This window comes from Engystomops pustulosus, chromosome 9 (assembly GCF_040894005.1).
Source record: "Engystomops pustulosus chromosome 9, aEngPut4.maternal, whole genome shotgun sequence".
Taxonomy (NCBI): Eukaryota; Metazoa; Chordata; class Amphibia; order Anura; family Leptodactylidae; genus Engystomops; species Engystomops pustulosus.
This window is the reverse complement of record NC_092419.1, coordinates 10790648-10817541: the sequence shown is the minus strand read 5'-3', so window position 1 is coordinate 10817541 and position 26894 is coordinate 10790648. Positions and strand designations below refer to the sequence as shown.

The window sequence follows — 26894 nt, the reverse complement described above, 5'->3', positions numbered from 1 at the left end:
AGTCGAGGTTTCCTATCCCTTTCCTAAGCATTTACAATGGTGACACATCTGAGTGTCCTGTCCGCCACTGCTGGGGGTCTGAGGGCGCACCCCGGGGGCCACTGCTCTACAATATGAGATGTGAGTATTTGCAGGATTTGCTCTTGGAATATCACGTTCCTGTCGCTCCTGCCTGGTTCAGCTTCATTTATATCCTGAATTAATCATGAGAGACTCCACAATGTGCGGCTCTTCCCCTCGTGGCCATTGTGGGGGTGGAGCGCACATTAGTTCCAACAAGTGATCCATATCTGGTGCGTAGGGCACGACACGGACCAGAAAAGAATCGTGCGGGAAATCGGATCTGTCATTTCTCCTTATCTTCACACATTTTAAGATGTTTGCTTGATGTTCTATGAATTGAAACATTCATGTATGTAAATTGTAACTTAATGGACATCTACCAGCAGGTTGAAAGACTTTATGCAAATGAGCCTGTGGGGCTCGGGCTCATTTTGATACAGTCCTTCATCCTGGTGGTAATTTCCCTTTAAATGGGTTGGATCAAGTTTGATTGTTACCCCTTATCCACGGGATATGGCAGTGCAAGAGGTTTACTAGAGGTTCGGTTGCTGGAAGACTTCCCCATGATGAGATATTGACCTATTGATCTACCGTAAGGATAGATTAGTCGTCTGAACAACATCCGGAACCCTGATTCCAGCACAGAAGTACAGCTACATACCCAGCACAGAAGTACAGATACACTCCCTGCGTGCCAGCAGGCCCTGCTCTTATTATTAACTTAAAGGGAACCTGTCACCAGTTTTTACCCCATTGAACTACTAATTCCCTCAGGATATGAAATGTCCTTATTGGAATTCCCTCTTTTATGTGAAATCTCACTCCTTTACCTATATCGCCACCAAAGTTGTGTGCAAATGAGCAAAAAAAAGAGTCAAATTTTACCTGAGATGCGTCAAGTTTAGTGAAGGGGGAGTGTTACTTCTGGTGTCATATTAAAGATAACAATCTACTCTTTTAGACCACATTAGAACTAGAGATACAGGCAGTTAAAAACCCAGATCTATTATTGTGGCTGCGTCAGTTTTGCACTGAAAAGAACATTTTTGGATCTTGCACTTGTATTTATAAAGTGTCAGCGCCAGTTTTGTGTCGTGGCTGCTCTGTGTCTGAGTTTCTGCTTAGTTGGAGTTTGCAAGATGACAGAATTGTGTCGCTCGCTGTATGTTAAAGATATAAAAGTTGCACCAGATTGAATAATCTGCTGCACTCTGCACATTTTTGAAGAAAACATTTTTGAAGATTACACAATTTTTTTTATAAATCTGGGCCACGGTCGGAAATGTGAGCTGTAACTAAAGATCCGTTTCCCACCTTTAAAAAAAAAAAAGAAATTTAATGCCTTTATCTCTGGCTATTTTGCGAAAAGATCCACAAGGGTGAAGTGATCTGAAAGATTAAATTCTATCTTTAAAATGATACCATAAGCAATGCTTCTAGGTGCTATTGAACAGGAGAGGTGCATCTCCCTGCAGCCTCTAGAAGTGACTCATCTCAGGCAAAGTATGACTCTTCTCTGCTCATTTTCACTTCTGAAATTATTTTCTCTAGGTAAACGGGTGAGATTTAACAGAAGAGGGATTTCTAGAAAGGACTTTTCATCCCCCAGCTATGGGGCTAGTAATTTAATGGGATACAATCTGGTTCCCTTTAAATAGGAGCTAAGCTGAAGTTCCCAGAATCGGCCACCTCGGAGAGAACAGAGCTGTTATTTCGGCTCCATTCTCTATGTGCCACAACAGATAATCGGTGGGTGTCAAATTGTCGGACCACCACTAATCACATACTAATTATCTTCCCTATGGAAGGATCGTCCACGTCTTACAGGTGGAAAACCTTGTTCACGGTCATAAATGCACAATCACTGAGGGGGTCTTAACACTGCATAGGGATCACCAGAACTGGGGTCCCGAATCCCCCCTTGTGAATAGCACTGAAGCGCACATGTAAGACCACCTCTCCGCACACTTCTGCACATGCTGGTGGATTGATTGACACCTTGTATTGTCCCCCATTCACACAGGGGCCACAGAGGTCCACATTTGTTGAGGATCCCAGTACATGAACCCCAAGCAATCAGATACTTCGGTGCAATGCCAGACTAAACCAGCGGACAGGTGTGGCGCTGTTTATTAAGGTAAGCAGACACTGCGGTTCCGAGACCTACTATAGTCACAGCTGCTCCACGTGTAATAATGGATCATCTCCATGACATAGAAGCTTCCTACCTGGTCTTTATTTAACAAAATAATTGACAGAGACAGAGGCTCCGACAAGAGACAGCTACCTCCGTCTAGAGCCCGTCATCTAATGGTGGCATCGTGTGACCAGGGAGACTACAGGGAGGCTCATCATCCGCCGTGTTCTCCTATAACTAGACCCTTAGAGAATCCCAGGACACCGGCGGCCGGCGAGGACAATGGAATTACTACATGTAATGAGATCCAGGAGGGGGAGAGGGAGAGCCTCGGCCGCTAGTGTGGCAGCCAGACGGAGAGACAATCTGATTATGATGGAAGCAGACACAGACGGACAGATATGGAGGCCGAAACGACCGAGCGGGAGCCGCAACTGTGATAGAGCGAACAAATACAGATAGGGGGAGGAAAATCCCTTAAAGGGAATGTCTCATTAAAAATCATCCCTTTAAAATTGTACATAGAGAGAACCAGTTTCTGCTCCAAATTCTGGGACAGCCAATCAGGCAGGGAAATGTAGTAGTAGTAGGGGGACATACAGATGGATGGACCCTGCAGACTTATAGGGAGTAGTTGTATCAAAGGCTGTCGCTCCGTGCACCACTGCTGGTCCCTCCCCGAGGCCCGCGCCAGATATAACAACACTAGACGCCAACGCACCCCATGGCCTGCCTCCTCCCTGCCCACCCAGCGTAGAGGGCGGAATGGTCTCAATTCCCACCTGTGCACCGGGACTAAATCACGACTAAATACGCCAGTATTCCGGTATACAAGCCGTGATAAATCCCGGGTCATGAGCAGAGGGGACACAGGGGTGTAACCTGAAGCTGCCGGATTCCAGAGCAAAATGTGTGCCAGGCCCCCAATTATAAGGCATTGTTTATATTACTCGTCTTCTCATATGGGAAAGTGACTACGATATGGGCCCCCTAAGCCTCTTGGGCCCGGTAGAGACTGCACACTCAGCACCCCCCCCCCCCCCCAAATTACACCCCTGGGTGAAGCTAAAGACTTGTAAGTTCTAATGCAAAAATTGGACTTGGAAATCTGCTACCAATAATATGGATTAGATACCAGTGCACACAGCGAGACTTCACGCCACTGCTGCAACCAGAGACACTGGGACACATTTACTTACCCGTCCGCAGAGTTCACCGAACAGTGCATTGTCCGACGATTCACCTTCTATTTTGTGGTGCATCGTCTTGCGACACAATTTGAAAGTTAAATCCTGCGCTCAGTCCGAATCAGTCGGATCAAAGGTGGGCACGCCCCCCAATTTGTGTCGCATGGAAACCGATCGCATGCGACACAATCCCAGGGCAGAGTCAAATACAGAGGAGCCAAGAGCAGAGGGCGCACGACAAGACTGAGTGATGGTTCCGAATAGGTTTTCTTTTTTATTATTATTGGTAAGTCTTCATGGGTACACAGAGGATACACAACGCGTTTCGGGGAACTATAGTCCCCTTTTTCAAGTGGATAAAGAATCTGTGGGTTGGCGAAGTACAAAAGGGTATATGTGCATATATAAGTTTATACAGACATTAATATACAAAGAGTAGGGGTTTAGTAAATATGAGTAAAATACACAAGAAAAAAAAACACAAGAAAAAAACAAGAAAAAACGTCCATCGATGCATATATATCAGGAAATGCATCTGTTAGATAACAGAAATCTTAAAATCTTAAATATATACACGACACATATATACACATACGACACGACATATAGATGAAAAATATATCACATTTCTTAGTGTAATTGGTAAAAACAATAGATAAGAACCAGTCATAAATAATTATGGTGAGGGATAACAATTAGCCCCCTGGTTAAGAATAATAATAATACATAAAAATTTTTTTTTTTATTTATTTATTTTTTTTGTGTAGCATAGGGAAATCAATTGATCTCTTAATTTAAATAAAAAAATATAATGATATGTATAAAATAACAATTAAATTAACAATGAATTAATAAATTGATGAATAGTTAAATAATTAAATTAAATTGATAGATAGGTCTATGGTTGCTCTGTCTATTTCCCCAAGAAGTTGTAGTGACGGGCTTACCGATCGCTGGAGTGGTGAACGTGAGCGCTCCAGGGTGTGCGCGCGCCAGAATGCGAGTTGATTATAAAGCCCGCGGTGTCTCTGTTGGAGGCGGGTGGTACTGGGTTATCAAGCATGCGCAGTAGCTGAAATGTCGCGTCCCGCGTGCACGCGGGTTGTGCGCAAGCGCATTAGTGCCGAGGGGACCAAAAACATGGCGTTCCACGGTGTGGCGTCCTGTATTGTGTATATGACACGATGGTTATAAAGACTTGGTCCTCTGTTATGGAATAAGTTAATTGCTATTCTTGATGTAGAAGGCAGCGTGGGAATGTGATTATTGAAGGGAGAGAAATATGTAGAGTAAGTTACCTGCTTGAATTTAGAAGAATGAAGATAAATGAATGATTATTGAATAAAGTTATGAATTACAGTTATTCAGGATGTGTTTAAGTGTGGAAACGGACAATAGTCACATAATTTGTATTCAAAGTGTGTGGAAATGGAAATTGAATAGAGTTAGATTATGGGGGGGGGGTTTGATGTTGTTAGAAGTTCTCTTCGAACATTTCGTTTAGTCCTGCTGGGTGTAGGCTGTTTAGTTTGAAAATCCAGTACATTTCACGTTTTCGTAATTTTTGGAATCGATCGCTACCATCGGCGGGTACAGATTCAATGGGTGTGACCGTGAATACTGAGAAGTCTTTATCATGACAGGCTAAGGCATGTTTAGAAACACTATGTTTAGTATAGCCGTTTGTAATTTTACTTCTGTGTCCGTTCATTCTAATGCGTAAAGTCAGGCAAGTGCGGCCTACATACTGTAGACCGCATGTGCATTCTATTAGGTATATAACATAGGTAGATGAACAATTGAGAAACTGATGGATTTTAAAGGTTTCTCCGGTTTGATTGCTGGTGAAAGAGTTCTTCCGATGTTGAATGTTCAGGCAGCATTTACAGTTTATTCGGCCACATTTAAAACTGCCCATAGTTTGTGGGAAGAGGGAAGTCATTTTAGTTGTGTTTTTCTTACCCCGTAATTTCGTCGGGGCTAGTATGCCTTTTAGTGTCTGTGATCTCCTATAAATTATTTTTGGCTGTCTGGGTAAGTTTTTGTTTAGAAAGGGGTCATTTTGTAATATAGGCCAATGTTTTTTAAGAATGTTTGCGAGGGTTAAATGGTTATTATTGTAGGTAGTGATGAAAACTGGACAGTTGTTGGGTGGTGATTTCTGGGTAGGTTCTTGGTTTGACTTAGATGGTTGAAGACATTCAGCTTGTGTGAGATTAAGGGCTCTATCAAAAGCTGCTTCAACAAGGGGTTTCGGAAAACTCTTCTCTTTGAATCTTCTTTTTAGGATAAGACTCTGTTTTTTAAAAGTGGTGGTTTCTGTACAGTTTCTTCGGATTCTCCTGAATTGACTAAACGGAATGTTGCTTTTCCATTTGTTGTGGTGTGCGCTACCGTAGTCAAGGTAACTGTTTGTGTCTACCGTTTTGAAATGAGTGCTCGTGATGATCTGGTCGTTTTTGATGGACAGGTGTAAGTCCAGGAAATCAAGTTCGGTTGGGGAGAAAGTAGCAGTGAAGGATAAGCCTAAGTCGTTATTGTTGAGATGATTAATGAATGGGTCAATGGAAGTGGCGGGGCCATTCCAGATGATGAGTAAATCATCAATATAACGTTTATACAGTACAATGTTGGGTTGCCAGGTGTTGTTGTTGTAAATCAGATCTTCCTCAAATTTACCCATGTATAAGTTGGCAAAGCTAGGGGCAAACCGTGTCCCCATAGCTGTCCCTTTAATTTGTCTGTAGATGGTGTTCTGGAAGGAAAAATAATTATGGGTTAGTATGTAGTTGATCGCTTCTATGACAAAAGTGCTCTGTTGGTTAGGCATTGTGGGATCTTGGTCTAAGTAAAATTGCACAGCTTCAAGGCCCTTTTTGTGGGGAATGTTGGAGTAAAGGGCTGTGACATCCAAAGATAACCACATATAAGTAGATTTCCATTCAATTTCCTCTAGTGCTAGTAAGACACTAGTGGAGTCTCGTAAGTAGGAGGCCAATTGGGTGACGTGTTTCTGCAATAAGACATCTACATAATGTGAGAGATTGCAGGTGAGCGAAGAAATTCCCGAGATGATGGGTCTACCGGGTGGGTTTTTTGTGCACTTGTGCACTTTTGGGAGGTGATAAAACGTTTGGGTGATTGGAGTATCTAGCCAGATGTTGTTTCTTTCTTTCTTATTTATAACACCAGAAGTGGTAGCTTTATTCAGTAATGTTTTCAGTTCCATTGTGTAATTGACGATGGGGTTCGTGGGCAGAATCTCGTAGAATTCCTTATCAGAGAGGATTCTTAAGGCCTCTGAAAGATAAGTGTCCCTATCTTGTAGGACTATTCCCCCGCCCTTGTCTGCGTTTCTGATGACTATGTCAGGGTTGCCCGTGAGGTTTTTGAGAGCCGTTCTTTCTATTGGTTTGAGGTTATGTTTGATTTTTAACTCTTTATTTATATTTCTAAAGTCGCTTTCTACCATAGAAAGGAAGGTATCGATATGACTTCCTCTATGATGTGTTGGATAAAAAAAAATTTTATGTATTATTATTATTCTTAACCAGGGGGCTAATTGTTATCCCTCACCATAATTATTTATGACTGGTTCTTATCTATTGTTTTTACCAATTACACTAAGAAATGTGATATATTTTTCATCTATATGTCGTGTCGTATGTGTATATATGTGTCGTGTATATATTTAAGATTTTAAGATTTCTGTTATCTAACAGATGCATTTCCTGATATATATGCATCGATGGACATTTTTTCTTGTTTTTTTCTTGTGTTTTTTTTTCTTGTGTATTTTACTCATATTTACTAAACCCCTACTCTTTGTATATTAATGTCTGTATAAACTTATATATGCACATATACCCTTTTGTACTTCGCCAACCCACAGATTCTTTATCCACTTGAAAAAGGGGACTATAGTTCCCCGAAACGCGTTGTGTATCCTCTGTGTACCCATGAAGACTTACCAATAATAATAAAAAAGAAAACCTATTCGGAACCATCACTCAGTCTTGTCGTGCGCCCTCTGCTCTTGGCTCCTCTGTATTTGACTCTACCACTCCAGCCGATTTAGCACCTCGTGTCTGGATACCCCAATTACGCCGGCTGCACCTCGACCCTTATATATATATACAAATACGAGAGTTGTGCCTTATGTATAAGCACAACCAAACCAGGTAAGCGACTGTCTAACTACGTCCTATACCCTGATCTGACGTTATCACCCTATGAGCGCTGTTGTGTCCCCTGTTTGCTATCTTCCTACAATCCCAGGGCAGACACCTGTTAACACCAGTCAAAGCTGTGTAAATTCCGACAAAGACGGACATTCCGAAGAAAGTGCGAGCGCGGACCCTTAGTAAATAAGCCCCACTATCTCTGATAGTAGTGGTGGGTATAGAATAAAAACTGCTTTATGGCTCCACAATCTCCTCAGCACAGAGGTCTGTTAGGAGATTACTGTGACACCTAGAAGTTGTATCACTGATCACAGGAATAGGGGATCCTGTTCTCGATAATCGATGGAGCAGCACGACAAGCGTGCCTACTGTCGCTCCATTCGATACTATGGAAGCCTCAGAAATGACAGAGAGCACTGCTCAAGCACTCATCTAGACACTGATATGGATCTCTGGAGATACCTGTGCCATGTGCTTGCCAGTTTCTGATGCTCCCATAACAATGATTGGAGTAGTAGTGTGCATGTTTTACTGGCTGCTCCATAAATTAGTGAGTACAGGATCATTGTGATTGGTGAGGGTCCATACTTGTGATCAGAGGGGGGCTCCAGCAGTGGCACACCAACCGATCAGATTGCTATTCCCTATCCCATTTTCTGACAGGGGAGGAGGGACTATGTCTGGCAGCATGTGTATCATAAATCCTAATGTGGAGAGCAAGGAAAATGATTTATGATACTTAGACTAGCAGACATCACAGGATGCTGTCAGAGATAAATGTGGAAAGTTCTGACTTATGAGTCTATTGCCACCCCACGGAGGAGACCCCCTGTTCTCATATACTGTAATAGGACATATGAACTGATATAAGCCCCGCCCCTCCATCACGCCAAATACATCAAGAGGCTCCGGGCTACCAGCTGCACCGGTCTACAATTCTATACCAAGTCCTGGCTGGCATAGAACTATGTTATTACCCAGGTGATGCCCCAAACCCACCCAGTCTGCCGTCGGGCACGCCCCTGTTCATTGACCCCCCCCCCCACACACCTACTTGATGTTGAGGTGATGTAAAGGGCGAAATATTCGGAATTACTGGTGGTTCACCATGAATTGCAATTATTCCAGGGCTTCTATACCAAAAAACGGACCTATAAGCCCTAATAAATGTCCCCCGAGGAAATCCTCTACAATCTTCCTTCTCTATATACAAGTATTTCTCATCTATTTTTAGGAATTCTTGGATTTCTTGCAATTTCTCCTGGTTGTTTTTTTTATCCCTCCTCTGGGATATCCAGGATCTTAGACATCTGGTCCTATGTCAACATTTCTCCAGTTTTATCCTTTTAAAGCTTCGATTATTTCTGATTCGTTGGTCAAAAAAAAATTTTTTTTTGTAAGTTAAAAATTCCATTCAGCTCCTTTGTATCAAAGTAACACCCCCCCCCCGATCCCACCGCTCTGTTACATCCCCCGATCCCACCGCTCTGTTACATCCCCCGATCCCACCGCTCTGTTACATCCTCCGATCCCACCGCTCTGTTACACCCCCCGATCCCACCGCTCTGTTACACCCCCCAATCCCACCGCTCTGTTACATCCCCCGATCCCACCGCTCTGTTACATCCCCCGATCCCACCGCTCTGTTACATCCCCCGATCCCACCGCTCTGTTACATCCCCCGATCCCACCGCTCTGTTACATCCCCCGATCCCACCGCTCTGTTACATCCCCCGATCCCACCGCTCTGTTACATCCCCCGATCCCACCGCTCTGTTACATCCCCCGATCCCACCGCTCTGTTACATCCCCCGATCCCACCGCTCTGTTACATCCCCCGATCCCACCGCTCTGTTACATCCCCCGATCCCACCGCTCTGTTACATCCTCCGATCCCACCGCTCTGTTACACCCCCCGATCCCACCGCTCCGTTACATCCCCCGATCCCACCGCTCTGTTACAGCCCCCGATCCCACCGCTCTGTTACATCCTCCGATCCCACCGCTCTGTTACATCCTCCGATCCCACCGCTCTGTTACATCCCCCGATCCCACCGCTCCGTTACACCCCCCCCATCCCACCGCTCTGTTACATCCCCCGATCCCACCGCTCCGTTACACCCCCCCCCCATCCCACCGCTCTGTTACATCCCCCGATCCCACCGCTCTGTTACACCCCCCCCATCCCACCGCTCTGTTACATCCTCCGATCCCACCGCTCTGTTACATCCCCCGATCCCACCGCTCTGTTACATCCCCCGATCCCACCGCTCTGTTACATCCCCCGATCCCACCGCTCTGTTACATCCTCCGATCCTACCGCTCTGTTACGTCCCCCGAACCCACCGCTCTGTTACACCCCCTGATCCAACCGCTCTGTTACATCCCCCGATCCCACCGCTCTGTTACATCCCCCGATCCCACCGCTCTGTTACACCCCCCGATCCCACCGCTCTGTTACACCCCCTGATCCAACCGCTCTGTTACATCCCCCGATCCCACCGCTCTGTTACATCCCCCGATCCCACCGCTCTGTTACATCCCCCGATCCCACCGCTCTGTTACACCCCCCGATCCCACCGCTCTGTTACACCCCCCGATCCCACCGCTCTGTTACATCCCCCGATCCCACCGCTCTGTTACACCCCCCGATCCCACCGCTCTGTTACATCCCCCGATCCCACCGCTCTGTTACATCCCCCGATCCCACCGCTCTGTTACATCCCCCGATCCCACCGCTCTGTTACATCCCCCGATCCCACCGCTCTCCAATGGAGATCACATGTTCTATGGTTGGTGGGATTAGAGTATTTCTTTGGTGGAATTGATGGAATCATAGTCATTTTTCACTCGCAGCTGATGCAGCATCTCCATTCACCAATATTGATCTTCTTAAAGGGAAAAAAAATGCAACAAAATCAATTTTAGCAACCTGTGCTGACCTCTGACCTCAGAATATTAAGTGGGGCTTCTTAACGTGCAATCCATAATTTTTGGATTTACACGTCTATATTTTTTGGTAAATTAGTTGCGAGCGTCATGTAAATCCTCTTCATGACCGTATAAAGCCCTGTCCGCGAGTGGAAATAATCTATAGTAACATTGATTCTTCTTTAGAGGGATCCGGAAATTACTGATTCAGAGTTGGAAACATTTTTTGCAATATAATTTCTCATTTATTTTAGGCATAGAGGAAAGGGCGTTATGATCTTAAAGGGGTTGTACATCAATTTAAAAATAGCACATCTTGTGCTGCGATAAAGCCTGCCCCCCCCTTATACTGAGAAGGATCTTCACCCATGAAGCCTTGTACATATGTTCCTGCTCTCATAGACATGTACATAGGAGTCATTTCAGGACCTTTGAAGTTCCTCTAAAGGTCTTGAAACTCCAAATTGAAAGCAGCATCCTCCATTCCCCATTCTAGTACCATATGTAGGAAGTAAATTCCAGACTTGTGATGACAGTCTTTATCCGCCCCTGGTAACTATGGGGCAGATTTACTTACCCGGTCCATTCGCGATCCAGCGGCGTGTTTTCTGCGGTGGATTCGGGTCTTCCGGCGATTCACTAAGGTAGTTCCTCCGACGTCCACCAGGTGTCGCTGCTGCGCTGAAGAGCATCGGAACGCACTGGAGTTCACGATCCATTGCTGGGTGAAGGTAAGCACGTGTCCAGCGACACTTTTTTCTTTTAAATGCGGCGGTTTCTCTGAATCCGGCAGGTTATCGTTCGGCCACGCCCCCCGATTTCTGTCGCGTGCATGCCGGTGCTGATGCGCCACAATCCGATCGCGTGCGCCAAAACCCTGGGGCAATACAGGGAAGATCGGCGCAAATCGGAAATATTCAGGTAATTTTTTGGGAAAACGCGAATCGGGCCCTTAGTAAATGACCCCCTATAAGTTCTCTGGGGGGTGTGCTCAGCGCCCCCTTGGCTATTGTGAATTAAAGGGAAATTTTTTAAAAAAACACACTACATTGATCAGGGGTGTAGCACCAATCATGAGGTAGGTCATTGCATATTTTGTAATGTTCAGTTAAACTGACCCACACTAACGAAACATATCTTTGAAAACTATTACACAGCAGTACAACTATCCCTATATTGTTCCTTCCATGCCAATAAAAGTTCCACAGTCTTTTTGTAAAGTAGACTCAACATAAAGGCAATTGACTCGATGGGAATCCGATCATCATCTTTACTTTGTGTTCTTCCAGCTCAGCTGTGCCTCCAGCATTATATTGACAAGGAACGTGCTTTCTCTTCTGCTGAGTCTCGGCACAGCTACCTCATTCCTCCTTCCTCACGAATGAGAGAGACGCTGGCTGTGTGTGACTCCGGAGGGAGGGGGGAATGAAGGAGCTGTTTTCTCTTCAGCGAGTCACACACTGACAATGGCTCTCAAGCACACACCTTGTCAATCAAGAAGCAGGAGGCACAACTGATCTGCAAGAATATGAATATGCATAACTTTACGAAGGGACTGTAGAAGTCTATAAGTATGAAAAGGAACAATATAGGGATATATGTACTTCTGTAGAATAGCAGTTTTCAAAGATATGTTTATCTAGTGTGGGTTAGTATAACCGATAGGTCCCACTAAATAGGCCATACACATTATATGAACATCAGCAAAACCCCTTACGATGTGCTTCAATCGGAACAACTGCTAAAATTCTCCTGTGCCTAAGTCTTTATTAAACTATTAAGTACTTGTCATGGTACCCCCTGCTGTTCTTTTGGTTTATAGCTGTTATGTAGAGAGGCATAACGGGAAGCTCTTAGGCCCCATCCAAAATTTAAAACAGGGCCCCCAACTCCAGATTTCGGTGATGTATTGTTAGGTGACCCAAGGGTCCTTAGCACCACCTTGACCTCTGCCCCCTGTATAGCTTCCCCTGGTATCCGCAGAGAAGACGATGAACCTCCGATACGTTGCCATGGCATTTACTACAGCGGGAGCTCAGAAAAACAATAACCAGGAGGCGTTAAAATTGATACATGATGTTGTTTTCGAGAAAACCTTTTTTTTTTTTATAATATCCGACTCCGTGAGTTTTAATGAAGGGTTTTTATTGATCTCGTCCACCGTTAAATTAATTTAATTGATTTCCTGTAAAGTTCTTCTAATAAAGTTTTAATGAGTTAATAAATTATCCAAGCAAATAGACGTTTAAAGTGAATGTGAAAAGCCACACAATTTATTATAAAACCCGGATCCCTCGCTCCATTAGACAGAGCCTATTGGGAAAAGGGGGGGGGGGATTCTAGCCCCCACTACCTGATCTGCATCGCTATCTGCAGAACTAGGAATTCGGAAATCCGAAAACTGGATGATCATAAGGGCTCGGACATCCGATATTACCAAGAACATGGACCATATAAGGGACGGCCTAAAAGCTGCAATCAGGGGTCCCCTTGTACCCACAAATGAATTGAGTGCCGGTCCATATTTGAGCGAGCACTCATCCTTTTTACTGTCCTTCACCGGGAATCCAAAAATGACCCCTTCGTTCCTCCCAACTTCTAGTGTTTTTTAAGCAGGACACAAATGATTGGTTTAATACATCCCTTTGGCTCTAACATAACACTACGAGGATTTTGATGGAAGTGAATACATATCGGATCACCTACATGTAAAAATAAAAAACAAAAAACAATATTTTTTTTCCATTTTCTTTAAGTCAATCCCATTTAACCATGAAGGTCAGAGTAATGGCAGACCTTGAGCACTGAGGTCCGGTCCCAGGGCTCCATTATCCCAATTAGCAGCCTGACGTGGAGCATAGCGGAGCTGGAGGGCAGCTAATTGGCCGGAATGAAGGGCAGGAATCCCGGAAAAAACACAGGACGTTTCTGTAACATAAAACGCTCTTTTGGCAAACTGTGAGTCTGGTAAACAGATCTCTTAAATATCCTGTGGCACAGACAGGAGGTTGCAGGGAGAGGTGAGCTCTGTGCTGGCCACCATAGGGTTGGACAGGCAGAAGACGACAAAGTATGGAAATTTGAGAAGGGGGAGAACTTTCTTGCTGTTGTGACCTGTGACAATAAGACTATGAATGAGAAACATTTCTGTTACCCAAAATTCACATTATAAGATGTATCATTGTTGGGACCTCAACGATCATTGTAATCAATAAGTTAGGTATCAAAGGTATCCATTCCGCATTCAGCGGAAACTTTTTTTTAATTGCTCCTATCTTTCAAAAATAGTGACAAATCTGTTCACAGGTTGTGTTTCATCAATGTCGGACTGGCCCACCGTAGAATCGGAGTGTCCTCCGGTGGGCCCAGGCTCTAGTCTAATACCGGACCCAATAGATACAGAAGTAAACAACCTAATTTGGAGTCTGGTAAGGTCTATTTCCTAGGGCAGTGATGGCGAACCTTTTAGCAGCCGAGTGCCCAAAAAGACACCCAAACCCCCCCTTATTTATCGCAAGGTGCCAAAAATTAAAGCAGTAACTTGCTTCTCCCTTTTTTTCAACACTCATAATGGCCTCCTGAGGACAGCAACACAGTAGAAAGATGAACATTTTGCATCATTTTAGCATCTTTTCAGTGTCCCTCTGTAGACCTGTAGGGGCCAGCAGGAGGTCCTCCAAAGATAATTCGGCCCTGTCTATTCATACTCCCTCTTCCTACAGTCCCAAGTAGCGAAGTAAGTATCAAAATATGACTGAAAGCAGCTTCTTTTAAGTTGCTTGGAACTGCAGGAAGATTCTTTGAGTCCTGTCTGGTGCTGGGGCGATGGCCCGGGTGCCCACAGAAAGGGCTCTGAGTGCCGCCTCTGGCACCCGTGCCATAGGTTCGCCACCACTGTCCTAGGTGATTAAGATGGGTGGACCACCAGAATAATTTTTATCAAACAATAACTCCTTTGGACAGAAGTGATGTTTCTGCTCTGCTCAGTGTAAAAGCTGCAGCAGGTTTCTGGTTGGACACCAAAGCAGTCACTCAGAGCAGAGGGAAGGGGCAGTGGAGCAGCTAAGAGCACAACGGTGTACGTAGCTTCACAAACCTACAATTTTGCATAGTTATATCTGCTGAGAAAACTTAAAGCTTAGAACCATTGATGGATTTTGGACCTAACACTGGTGGGTCGTTATTTTCACACAAATAGGATTCATCCTCCCCCCCCCCCCAGTGCATCTTTTCTTCAGAGGTTGTGAAGCACCGGGGAGCCTTTACGGCAATAGCGATCTTACGGGATCATTTGTCTGGTTCTTTTCAAGTTATAGATAGAAATCGTCCTACAAAAAGTCAAATAAAAGGAGGAAAAAAAATCTCAACGATCAAAGCTGTAACAATCTCTTCCAGAAGGCCTAGCCGCTACGTATGAGCGACCTATGAAAAGAGAAGCTTCGGACGTTGAGTGAAAAGAACAATAGATAACCATTTTAGCCGCATTTTAGATTCTCTGAAAGTTGACAAGATTACAAGCGCCGAAGATCAGAGAGATGAAATTCACAGCAGTCGCTGCAGGTCAAAAACGAGCAAAAAGGAAAAGGCCAACTCCATAATGAGCGAATCAAGCGCCGCTTTGAGAAAATAAGACATAATAAAGTCACCGTACACCTGGATGTGAGGTCCTGCTGCCACAAATCTCTAATGAAACCATAAAAAGTAGCCATTTTTCTCTTATTTCAAATTCACCAACACCATCTTTCGAGATTGAGATAAACAGGAAGTGCATGAATACTTTACCGAGCCGTCAGCAGTCGGGTCTACCCCGCACCTGCTTCTCATTGTTGGTCTCCAGATACCAGAGAAGATGCATATATATACAATCGCTAATTAGTTCTGTCAAGGATGACCTACACCAACAAATGTTCCTTTCAAGGTCTTTATATCACTGAGCTGCAAAATACAGAACATGATTAATGAACGTCTGTGGCATTTTTAATGGGCAGTCTCTAATTAATGAAGATCAGGACGGTAGGCTGCTTGGTTAGATGGTTGGCTTGTTCAATGGAGGCTCAGGTTGGTGGGTTCGTTGGATGGACGGTTTTCTGGAGAGATGGGTGTGTGACTAGTTGGTTTTTTGGAGTGACGGCAAAAGTTATATGTGACCATAAAGTACGGCTGAGGATGTGCTGATTGTTTCATTGTGTTTTATTGCCAGTGTGAACAGTGATTTATACTTGCTGGCTTCCTTGATTGATTGTGCACCAGACTTATCAGTCTCGTGCAGCTCTGCTCTGGTCCGTCAATAGTAAACTCACTGGGGCAGATTTACTTACCCGGTCCAGTCGCGATCCAGCGGCGCGTTCTCAGAGGTGGATTCAGGTTCTGCCGGGATTCACTAAGGTAGTTCCTCCGACGTCCACCAGGTGTCGCTGCTGCGCTGAAGCCCGTTGGAGTGCACTGAAGTTCACGATCCTATTCCTGGTGCAGGTAAGTGCGTGTCGAGCGACACATTTTTTTTTAAAAATACGGCAGTTTTTCCGAATCCGTCGGGTTTTGACCCGACTCCGGTGACTTATTTGTATTTGTCTTATCTTCGTCTCTGTGTATACACTTTGGTGCAGGAAGGGAACTTTAATTAGTTGTCTCTTACTACCTAGAGTAAGTGAGGCAAGTAGGCAGGGACAGCTGGGAAGGGAGTTAGTCTCAGAGCTCACTGTCTGTCTGTGTCTTAGTTTGTTAGATAGATAATTTGATATATGTTGGATATATGAATGATTGGTTTATCGTATAGAGCAGTGATGGCGAACCTTTTACAGACCGAGTGCCCAAGCTACAACTAAAATCCACTTATTTACCGTGAAGTGCCAACATGGCATTTTAAGAAGTAACTTATTGCTACCTGTTCTTCCTCAATTTTCAATCGTATCAACCCCCTGAGGCCATAAATACAGTTGAAAGAAGGGCAAATGCAGACTCTCATTGTAGCTTCTCTCTGGGGTATCTCTGTAGAATGAGAATGGTGGGTCCAGCAGGAGGACCTCCAAAAACATTGCAGTTCTGTCAACAGCCTCTCACTTTCCCACAGTTACAAACAGCCAATGAAATGTCTGGGACTGCAGGATTTGGTCCTGTATGGTGAACTCTGTCCTGAAGGGGTGGTCTGAGTGCCCACAAAAATGGCTCTGAGTGCCACCTCTGGCACCCGTGCCATAGGTTCGCCACCACTGGTATAAGAGGGTTTGTTAGTGAGTTGGTGTATTGGATAGACTGTTTGTTGGATAGTTGGATGGACGTTTATCTGGCTTGTTAGTTTAATTGTTGGATAAATGAATGGATGGTTTATTGGATAGATGGTTTGCTGGACAGATGGATGGTTTGTTGGAATAATGGATGGATTGTGTGTTAGATGGTTCATTTGCTGGGTAGATAATACATTTGATGGGTGAATGGATGGTCGGCTAATTTATTGGATTGATGGTTGTTTTGTTGGATAGTTAATATGTTGAATGGATGAATGGTGGATTTATTGAATGGATGGCTTGTTGGATAGATGGTTGGGTTTGTTTTTGGATTGATGGATGGTTGTTTTGTTGGATAGATTCCTAGCTACTAGGGTACTATACATTGTGCCTGTTACGAGGCCCTGCTATTACTGAAGAGGGAGGCACTTTCACCTAGGGTCCAGTAAAAAAAAAAATAGACCATGACTATATAATACAGTATAAAGACTCCCAACATAAGGTAGTGGAGAAACGGTTTTTATATGCGTATTGGGAGTCTAAGGAATCTGGAAATGAACTTCAGACTAAAACAGATGAGAATTACATGTTCAAGGTCATTCACACATATTATGGAGGACATGTAGCTACTACGAGAACCTGGGACTGCGGGGCTAAGCAATGTTTTCTTCCATTCCTTTAGACCTGTTTGTGTACAAATTCCCAGAGTCATGCAAAAGTTGAAGAGAACCCACCATCATATTTTTCCTAAAAAATCTAATGACAGGTTCCCATAGCACAATCCCAAGTATTGCCCATACTGTTTTTAGCTAAAAAAAAAAATCATACTTTCTTTCAACAGAAAATGAACTTTGTAAGCCTACCTGGCATCAAGCCAGAAGGAGCAACGTGTCATAAGCTTACTCGGCCCATGTCTCTGGCATCTCCCTCATTCTCCCCTGCTCCCGTTGAATTCCCACACCCAGCATAAGTTATGTACGGTGAGCGACATAGTGGGTGTGCATCCTCTGCAGTTTTACTGCGCACACGCAGCTTCTCCCTGCAAGTTGGCTTTTGGTGGACTGTGAGTGCGCATGTACGGGAATTCAATGGGAGCAGAGGACTATGTCAGCCAAAGGGAGAAGGTAATGAGAGAGATGCTAGAGACTAGTCTGAATAAGCTACCGGTATGCCTCTACCAGTTGCTTCTTCTGGCATGGTGCCAGGTGGGCTTACAAAGTTCATTTTCTGGGGATAGTGCATCCAGTATGGCCGGTGTTGTGGTGAAACATCATCTCAGTGAGGTAATGTGCAGTGGTGGCAATTACACATCATTACTATGGTAACAAAGCAGGACAGTCTGTTACATCATCACTGGGTGCAGAGCATAAGAGAGAGGAGGAGTTACTGAGAACTGAGTGATCATGGGAGTTGTAGTGGTAGATGGTGGCCATTGTGGAGATAACTTTGCCTACTTTAGAAAGCCCATCAAATTTATAAAAATCATAAAAGCAAACTATTTAAGCTCCATTTCAAGATTAATGACAATGAGTTTTGTTGTTTTTATAGCGTCATGGATTTTTGTAGCAGACGTTCATATTCGCGGAATACCCCTTTAAAGGATTATTGCTGTGATTTAAGTTAAAAACTAAAAAAAAAATTACATTTCCAGTTCCCTCCACTCCCATTTTCTAGGCTTTGGCTGGTGACTACAGCTTGTGTCCTCAGTCCAAGGACTGCAGAATGTAATTGGCATAATTGATCATTCCTTTCTCTCAATTCCAGCAATAAACTCTCCATTTTATGTAATGTCCTGACCCCTCTTTCTCTTTGTTATTGGATTTCAGGGTAGATATGAGAGTGTTCTGTGTGTGGATGTGATTATGTCACTGTTTACCGGCCCAGACCGCTGTTTATGAGAGAGGTGTCAAGGTGATCTCTTCTTCTAGGAACCTTGAGGTTGCTTTGTGTGATACAACAAAGCTAGAATCCTATAACCATGAATATAATAAATTCTAAAAAATTGAAAAATATGATGTGATACAACTAAAGGGTTTATCTCGTTGCATTCTGAGGTTGTAGAGGAAGGCTGAAGAATATACACTTAAAGGGAACCTACCACCACGATTCTACCTATAAAGGTAGAACGGGTGGTAGGTGCATGTATCAGGACAACCCTTTCAGGATGTATCAGGATAACCCTTTTTAGAGCTAATCCTCACATCCCCACTATCTTTTTGAAAACTTTATCGCCCTAATATGTAAATTTTGTAAAGCGGCTACTGGGGCGTGGAGTAGCCGGACATGAGGCTACACATCACAGCTACTCCACGCCCCAGAAGCTTCTTGGCTCCTCTACCCTGAGATCTTCGGCACGCGCAGCTCGTCCGAGAAGCGGGAGTTCTGCGCATGCGCATTAGCTTCGACCTCGGAGCTGTGGCCGCCGAAGATCTCAGGGTAGGAGGAGCAAAGAGGCTACTGGGGCGGGGAGTAGCCGAGACGTGTAGCCTCATGACCAGCTACTCCACGCCCCAGTAGCCGCTTTACAAAATTTACATATTAGGGCAATAAAGTTTTCAAAAAGATTGCGGGGATGTGAGGATTATCTCTAAAAAGAGCTATCCTCAAGTCCCATACATATGCACCTACCACCAGATCTACCTTAATAGGTAGAATCGTGGTGGTAGGTTTCCTTTAACTTGAATGGAAAAAATGTAAGACTAGATTTTAGACTTTTATTAAAGGTAAAGTCAACATTGAATTGTAGATTGGATAGATTTAGATTTGTCCCTCCCTTTAAATCTAAGTTTTTGCTATTTTGAGTTGATTTCCTTGCATTAGAAAGTTTCCTTTTTGATGAAAGTCGAATTTCTCAGATCCTCGTTTCTAGTAGAAAAGCCGTGAACATCTCCCGACTCGGTTTGATCCGTTGCACATCGAGAAGTTCTTACATAGTGACCTTTCACGTTCTGGATATCACCTATTATAGGTCATATATCACATCTAATCACAGCTGAGTGCAAATAAATTAGTAATCAATAGGTCACTAATAAGAAAATGTCATGACCTTCTCACACTCATAACAAGGGAAAATTCCACCCATGTCCAAGTCTATGTTTTAATAAGATGTCTAAGTATTAGTGGATCGCTGGTGGATTAGACTTGGGCTTTGTTCTTAAATGTTTCCAGACAAAGATCCCCCAAATCAGAGCAGGCCACGCTAACTACAAGACTGTAATAGCCAATTTGCCACCCAAAAACAGCGGCGCCTTCTCTGAGGTGGATTCGGGTCCGGCCGGGATTCACTAAGGCAGTTCCTCCACCAGGTGGCGCTGCTGCGCTGAAGAGCATCGGAACACATTCAAGTTCAACGGCCTATTTCTAGTGAAGGTAAGTGCAAGCTCCGCGACACTTTTTTTTTTTTTTAAATGCGGCGGTTTTTCCTAATCCGTTGGGTTTTCTTTCGGCCACGCCCCCGATTTCCGTCGCGTGCATTCCGGCGCCGATGCGCCACAATCCGATCGCGGGCGCCAAAATCCCGGGGCAGTTCAGGGGAAATCGGCGCAAATCGAAAATATTCGGGTAACACGTCGGGAAAACGCGAATCGGGCCCTTAGTTAATGACCCCCAGTGTTTTAGAAAGATGGCAACCAGGGTGCTCTCAGAACATAACATATTCCACCGATATTTACCTCCCCCTGCACAGGGTCATCCAAGCCACACACTCGGTTTGCATGGGAATACCCCAAAACATCAGGAAAACGTTCACTTGAAGGCTCATTTATGCAAACCCCACTAACATCACAAATGCCGATTTCACTGATAAGTCCGGTGAAATACAGATCGCTTAATAGGCGTGGCAGAACCCAGAACCGAGCACAGTGCCCACAAACCAGTGATAATCTCTACGCCCATTGACTAGTGATGACAACGTTGTCCATCAGAAGAACAGAGTAACCCTTACTGCCATTGAAACAGTCAACCACCGCACCCGAGAACAGAAAATGCTAGAAAAGTGGCAGCCAGAGTCGGCCATTTTGTCTCATAAGATCTGGGTATCCAAAAAAGCGGCCTCCACCCTGGACCATTTGTCAGGTCTTTTTTAAAATGACTTTGCGTCCCCTGAAAATAAGAGGTAGAAACAATAACAACATTGGTAGCCACTATACCCCAATTACAAAGGCCAAGGACCCGACAGTACCTTAAACCCATTGCATGCTGCCCCAAACACAACTAGTCACAGTACCCATAAACCAGTAATAGTCTCTGCACCAATTGAATAGTGGTGGCCATGTTGTCCCTCTGAAGAACAGAGAAAATATTGGTGCCATCCAAGAAGAATCAACCACGGAACCTCACCCCAAAATAAGAGACATTGGGGGTCATTTACTAAGGGCCCGATTCTCGTTTTCCCGACGTGTTACCCGAATATTTCCGATTTGCGCCCATTTTCCCTGTGTTGCCCCGGGATTTTGGCGCACACGCGATCGGATTGTGGCACATCGGCGCTGGCATGCACGCGACGGAAATCGGGGGGCGTGGCCAAACGAAAACCCGACGGATTCGGAAAAACCGCCGCATTTTTTTAAAAAAAGTGTTGCGGGACTTGCACTTACCTTCACCAGGTATAGGCCGGTGAACTTCAGGGCATTCCAGCGGAAATCGGGGAACTTCAGCGCAGCAGCGCCATCTGGTGGACATCGGAGGAACTACCTTAGTGAATTGCCGGAAGACCCGAATCCACCGCAGAGAACGCACCGCTGGATCAAGAATGGACCGGGTAAGTAAATCTGCCCCATTATGCCCACATTGGTAGCCACTGTAACCCAAGTGCCACTAAACTCAGTGCATGGCATATTGCCCCGAAGACTGAGTACCCATAAACCAGCCACAAAAAGGGGCATCCATGATGTCCCCAAAAAAGAAAGTTGTCCCTTTAAAGAGAATTGGCCACTTTGTGTCATAAGAGATCCAGGCATTGTGCATCCAGAAACGCAATATCCATGTTTTCCAAATAAAATAGTGCTCCAAAAATAAGTGCAAGATCCAGTTTTCCCCTTTATAGCCAATGAACAGGGGCTGCTATAGTTCCCTCCTCAAAAAGACCTGCAGCCTTTGTGTCCCAAGAGAAGCGTTGGCTACAATATAGAAATATAAGGACAAATGTTCTTCTGGAACCACTCGGATTATGATTGTACAGATGGCAGCCGGCATTTGGTTGGATGCCATGAACAACGCCAATCTCCCTCTGCAATAACTGCGAGAATCTCGCTATCTCCACCACATATCGAAGTGTGAAATGTGATTTTAAATTGGCAGCTCTGTGTGAGCGGTAATAGGCGCACAATTTCCTATTCACGCTGTGGATTAGGAGGAAGTGAGAAGCCTGAACCATGATTGTTCGCTGATCCCTCGTTAGCTTCGAGGACCCATCCATCATTAATGCTGTGAAAGCTCCTCGCCGTCACACAGAATCACTCAGCCCACGCTCCCTGTTGGGTGATTAAAACCTGGCAAAAAAAAAAAAAACGGCAGCAGAAGAAAGAGCCGTGTTCATCGGCAGTGGTGGTGGGTGGATAGGCCTCCGCGATGCCGCAGTCATCTGCTGTCACTAGCTTCTACTACGCATTGGCTAAGCTAAGACAGTCATCCATTACACGGATCCCTGACGATGGGTAGGGCTAGTAAAATTCCATGAAATCAAGGAAGCCGGAATCTAGGAATAGCTACAATTATATGAGATCTATAAAAAGAAAGACATCCTCCACTACCCTATAAGGAGTTGTGAATAAGTACAGGGAGACTGGCGCCTCAAGTCGTAGTCTAGAAGCCCGAGCAGAGAGAGTTGAAAAATTCTGTGCATTTTATAGTAAACCCCCAAAAATTCAAAGACTATCATGTAATACTTTTTTTTACCTGTGATGGCGCTGTAGGGACATTTAACCCCTTAAGAACACAGCCCTTTTTCGTTATTGCGTTCCCATTTATCACTCCCAACTTTCAAAAATCCATAACTTTTTAATTTTTTTGTGTATGTAGCTGTATGAGGGCTTGTTTTCTGTGTAGACAATTGTCCTTCCTAGTGATGGTATTTTATATTCCAGGCCGTGTACTGGGAAGTGGGGGTAAAATTCCAAGTCAGCATCTCCACTACCTGGAGATGCTGATTGATGGGCTCATGAGCAGCCAGTAAGGAAGGTTTACGCCCCTAACAACTAAGCATGGCTTTCATTGGCCAATCACAGCCATGAGCCCTGCCTAGTTGCTAGGGGTGTAAAGTTTCCTTATTGGCTACTCTACAGCCCATCAATCAACATTTTCTGGTTATGCGGACCTACCGACTGGAGGACGGCGAATCTACAGTTCGGATCCTTCCATCTCCAACGTTGGTGCATAAGAGCCCCATAAACCGAGACCCCATGCTGTGCCCAGAGAAAGTCAAGGTATACATTAATATTACATCTAATGGCAGGAAAAAAAATAGCTTCACTACATAAAATATCATATTTATGTTTATTACAAGGCAGGAGGCATCCTTTAATTTAGAATAGGTACATGAATATTGTATGCAAACTCTAAGACTATAAATATTTTATGTGACAACCGTCCTGCTAGGAACCTCCTGCTGTACGTGTAGGGGAAGGTAGGTTCCTAAGTATAGGCTGAGAATGGCCGTGTACATATATATATGTGATAGAATAAATACTTGTTATGGTTCCACCTGGAGTTATTTTGATTGGCTCACAGAACGTCCATGTAATGGTACCAGTGGTCACACATGCTCAGTATTCATTACTATCAGCCGGACCATCTTTGCATGTGTGTCGTCATTCCTGTTATTGCACGGACACCCCAACATACTTACTAGCTTTATAGTTGGCAAAATAGGGAAAACTACTTTATGGGACCTACCCATAAACCAAGTAGTACCATCAACTTTTTGAGGGATATTATAAGCCCACCCATTTTTGGATAAACTTTGTGTGCATTTTCTCCAGCCATCCCTAAAATTCTGGACAATTGTGCTGTATTAACCAAAAAGATTTTGGTTTCGCTGGTTTATCTGCTTTAGGCAGGGCCTTAGCCCGCAGGGACGTTGCAGGGTGAGTTCGCCACCACTTACCTAGTCTGACAGCTAGCGCCAAGCCTTGTTGTGGTTGCGCGTTTTGCTGGACAGGTGTTAGTTTGATAGTCCGAGGCAGAGCATTCCATAAAATAGGTGCAGCTCTAGAGAAAACTTAGACGCGAGTGGGAGGTTCTCACAGTTTATCTAAGATCACTGACGGATTTAAGAGCACGAGTTGGGCGATAGACTGAGATAAGAGAGGAGAGGTAGGGGGGTGCAGCTTTTTATACAGCTTTGTGGATGAGGGGTATTCATTTAAACTGTATTCGAAAGGAGACTGGCAGCCAGTGCAGTGACTGGCATGGACTGGAGGCATCTGTGTAGCGTTTAGTCTGAAAGACGAGCCTGGCTGCTGCATTAAGAATAGATTGGAGAGGAGAGAGTTTGGTGAGTGGAAGACCGGTTAGTAGAGAGTTACAGTAGTCTAGGCGAGAGTGGATCAGAGTAACAGTTAGCGTTTTACAGGTTTCAAATGTGAGAAATGGGCGGATTCTGGAGATGTTTCTGAGATGCATCCGGCAAGAGCGAGCAAGAGATTGAATGTGTGGCTCAAAAGTAGAGGTCAGAGTCCAGCACAACCCCAAGACAGCGGGCCTGCTGCTTTGGGGTTATGTTGACCCCACAGACTGATATGGAGAGGTTAGGATCTGTAAGTGGATGGTGGAAAGACAAAAAGTTCCGTCTTAGAAAGATTAAGTTTCAGGAGGACATGGTGGTAGAGACAGCAGAGAGACAGTCACTAGTGTTCTGGAGTAAGGCAGGGGTGAGGTTACGTGCAGAAGTATATAGCTGGGGGTCATCAGCATAGAGATGATATTGAAAACCAAATCTGCTGATGGTTTGTCCAATGGGGGCAGTATAGAGAGAGAAGAGAAGAGGACCTAGGACTGATCCCTGATGAACCCCGACACTGAGAGGAAGATGAAAGTGCGGTCAGAGAGATAGGAAGAAAACCAAGAGAGTGCAGTGTCCTATAGGCCAATGGAGCGAAGCCTCCTGAGGAGGAGCTGGTGATCCACAGTATCAAATGCTGCCGAGAGATCCAGAAGAATGAGGAGAGAAGAGTCACCTTTGGATTTAGCAGTGAGGAGATCATTGGAGACTTTAGTAAGAGCAGTTTCAGTGGAGAACATAGAGCGGAAATCAGATTGTAGGGGGTCAAGGAGGGAGTTAGCTGAGAGATAGCGGGAAAGTCGAGAATAGACCAAGCGTTCCAGGAGTTTGGAGATGAAAGGGAGGTTAGCAACTAGTCGGTAGTTAGCAGCATTGGATGGGTCCAGGGAAGGCTTCTTTAGTAATGAAAGATGAGGGAAAGACACCAGAAGAGAGAGAGAGGTTAAAGATTTTAGTGAGGTGAGAAGTGACTGCTGGGGAGAGAGACTGTACCAGATGTGAGGGGATGGGGTCACTGATGCAGGTAGTGGGGCGAGCAGAGGAAAGGAGCCTGGACACTTCTTCCTCTGTGACTGGCTCAAAGGATGAGAGCGAACAGGGTGCGGTACCGGAGTGAAGGGGATTTATGGAGTTAGTGGATTGAGCAATTATTTCCTGGCCAATGCAGTTGATTTTATCTATAAAGTAGGCGGCCAGATCTTCAGCCCCAAGGTCTGTGACAGGTGGCTGCACCTTTGGTGTTAGTACGGAGTGACGAGTATTGGAGAACCTTTTAGGGTTGTTAGAAAGAGAAGATATTAGGTTAGTAAAATAGACCTGTTTAGCAAGATGAAAAGCAGAGTTATAGGATTTGAGTATAAATTTAAAGTGAAGATAGTCATCGGAAGTGCCCGATTTTCTCCACAGACGTTCGGCACCCCTGAAGCACTTACAAAGGAAACGGGTTTGTGCCGTGTGCCAAGGTTGCCTACATTTGTGTCGAAAGGCTCGAACCGACGGTGGTGCCATCTAATCTAGGGCGCTCTTGAGAACATGATTACAATGAACTAATGAACTTTAAAATATATGTTTAAAAAAATTATATTTTAATAAAAATTTGAAAAAAAATCTATATCATAATCTGAGCTACATAGTTAGCTTCAGTAATAGCTTGTGGTGAAAATGTGACCAAGGCAAGAGGAAGACCTCTTAGAGGCCACCTCAATCCAGTGAAGTTATACGAGACTATTAGAAGGCCCTAAATTCCCCCACAGTTAACCACATTCACAAAAAAACTGCAAATTCTCCATTTTCCAAGCAAGAACCAGAATATCAGGGGATTTGGTAAAAGCTTTAACCTATTCCTGCCTGAACTGAGATGTAGTTGCGGCCCCCCAGCAGTTAATGTCTATGTTCTACAAGTTGGGCATCCTGCTGTGGGAGTAAGGATTTAATTTCGTCCTCTCTAGACTCGGCTGATGTTACTCCTTACAGGCCGAGCATCCAGATTATAATGGCTCAATATTGACTCTCTGTTACCGCCTATCTGACTGATCTTCAAACAGGATTAGAGGGTAATTAACTCTTCCAGAAAGCAACACATAATCCTCCCTTGGGACCGCTGTATTATAAAAGAACTGCTCCAACACCTTAACGTATAATATCAACTGTCGACCTGTCGTAACAGAGGGCCCCTTGTGTCTATTAGTCACAGACTAAAGTCTGGGATAAATGCTACACCATTCCATATTCCAGGGGGAACATTTAGGGCATCCGACTTTTTGAGTTGCCGTGGTGTAGAGCATGCCCATATATTTCCTCTCTAAGATCTGATCCAATTTCTGGAAGGCTGGGGCTATCCAGTGACCAGACTTATAAACTCTGGGGCAGATTTACTTACCCAGTCCATTCGCGATCCAGCGGCGCGTTCTCTGCGGTGGATTCGGGTTCGGCCGGGATTCACTAAGGTAGTTCCTCCGACGTCCACCAGGTGTTGCGTCTGCACTGAAGACCATCGGAATGCACTGAAGTTCACCAAGCTAACCTAGGTGAAGGTAAGCGCGTGTCGAGCGACACTTTTTTTTAAAAACGTTGGGTTTTCATTCGGCCACGCCCCCCGATTTCCGTTGCGTGCATGCCGGCGCCGATGCGCCACAATCCGATCGCGTGCGCCAAAATCCCAGGGCAATT

At 44.7% G+C, this 26894-nt stretch overlaps 1 protein-coding gene across 2 annotated transcripts in view; it reads right to left on the bottom strand.

Annotated features, from left to right (window-relative positions):
• SLC8A2 (solute carrier family 8 member A2) overlaps positions 1 to 26894 on the bottom strand; it is an 86716-nt gene that overhangs the window by 25682 nt on the left and 34140 nt on the right. The gene's annotated exons all lie outside the window — the stretch shown is intronic.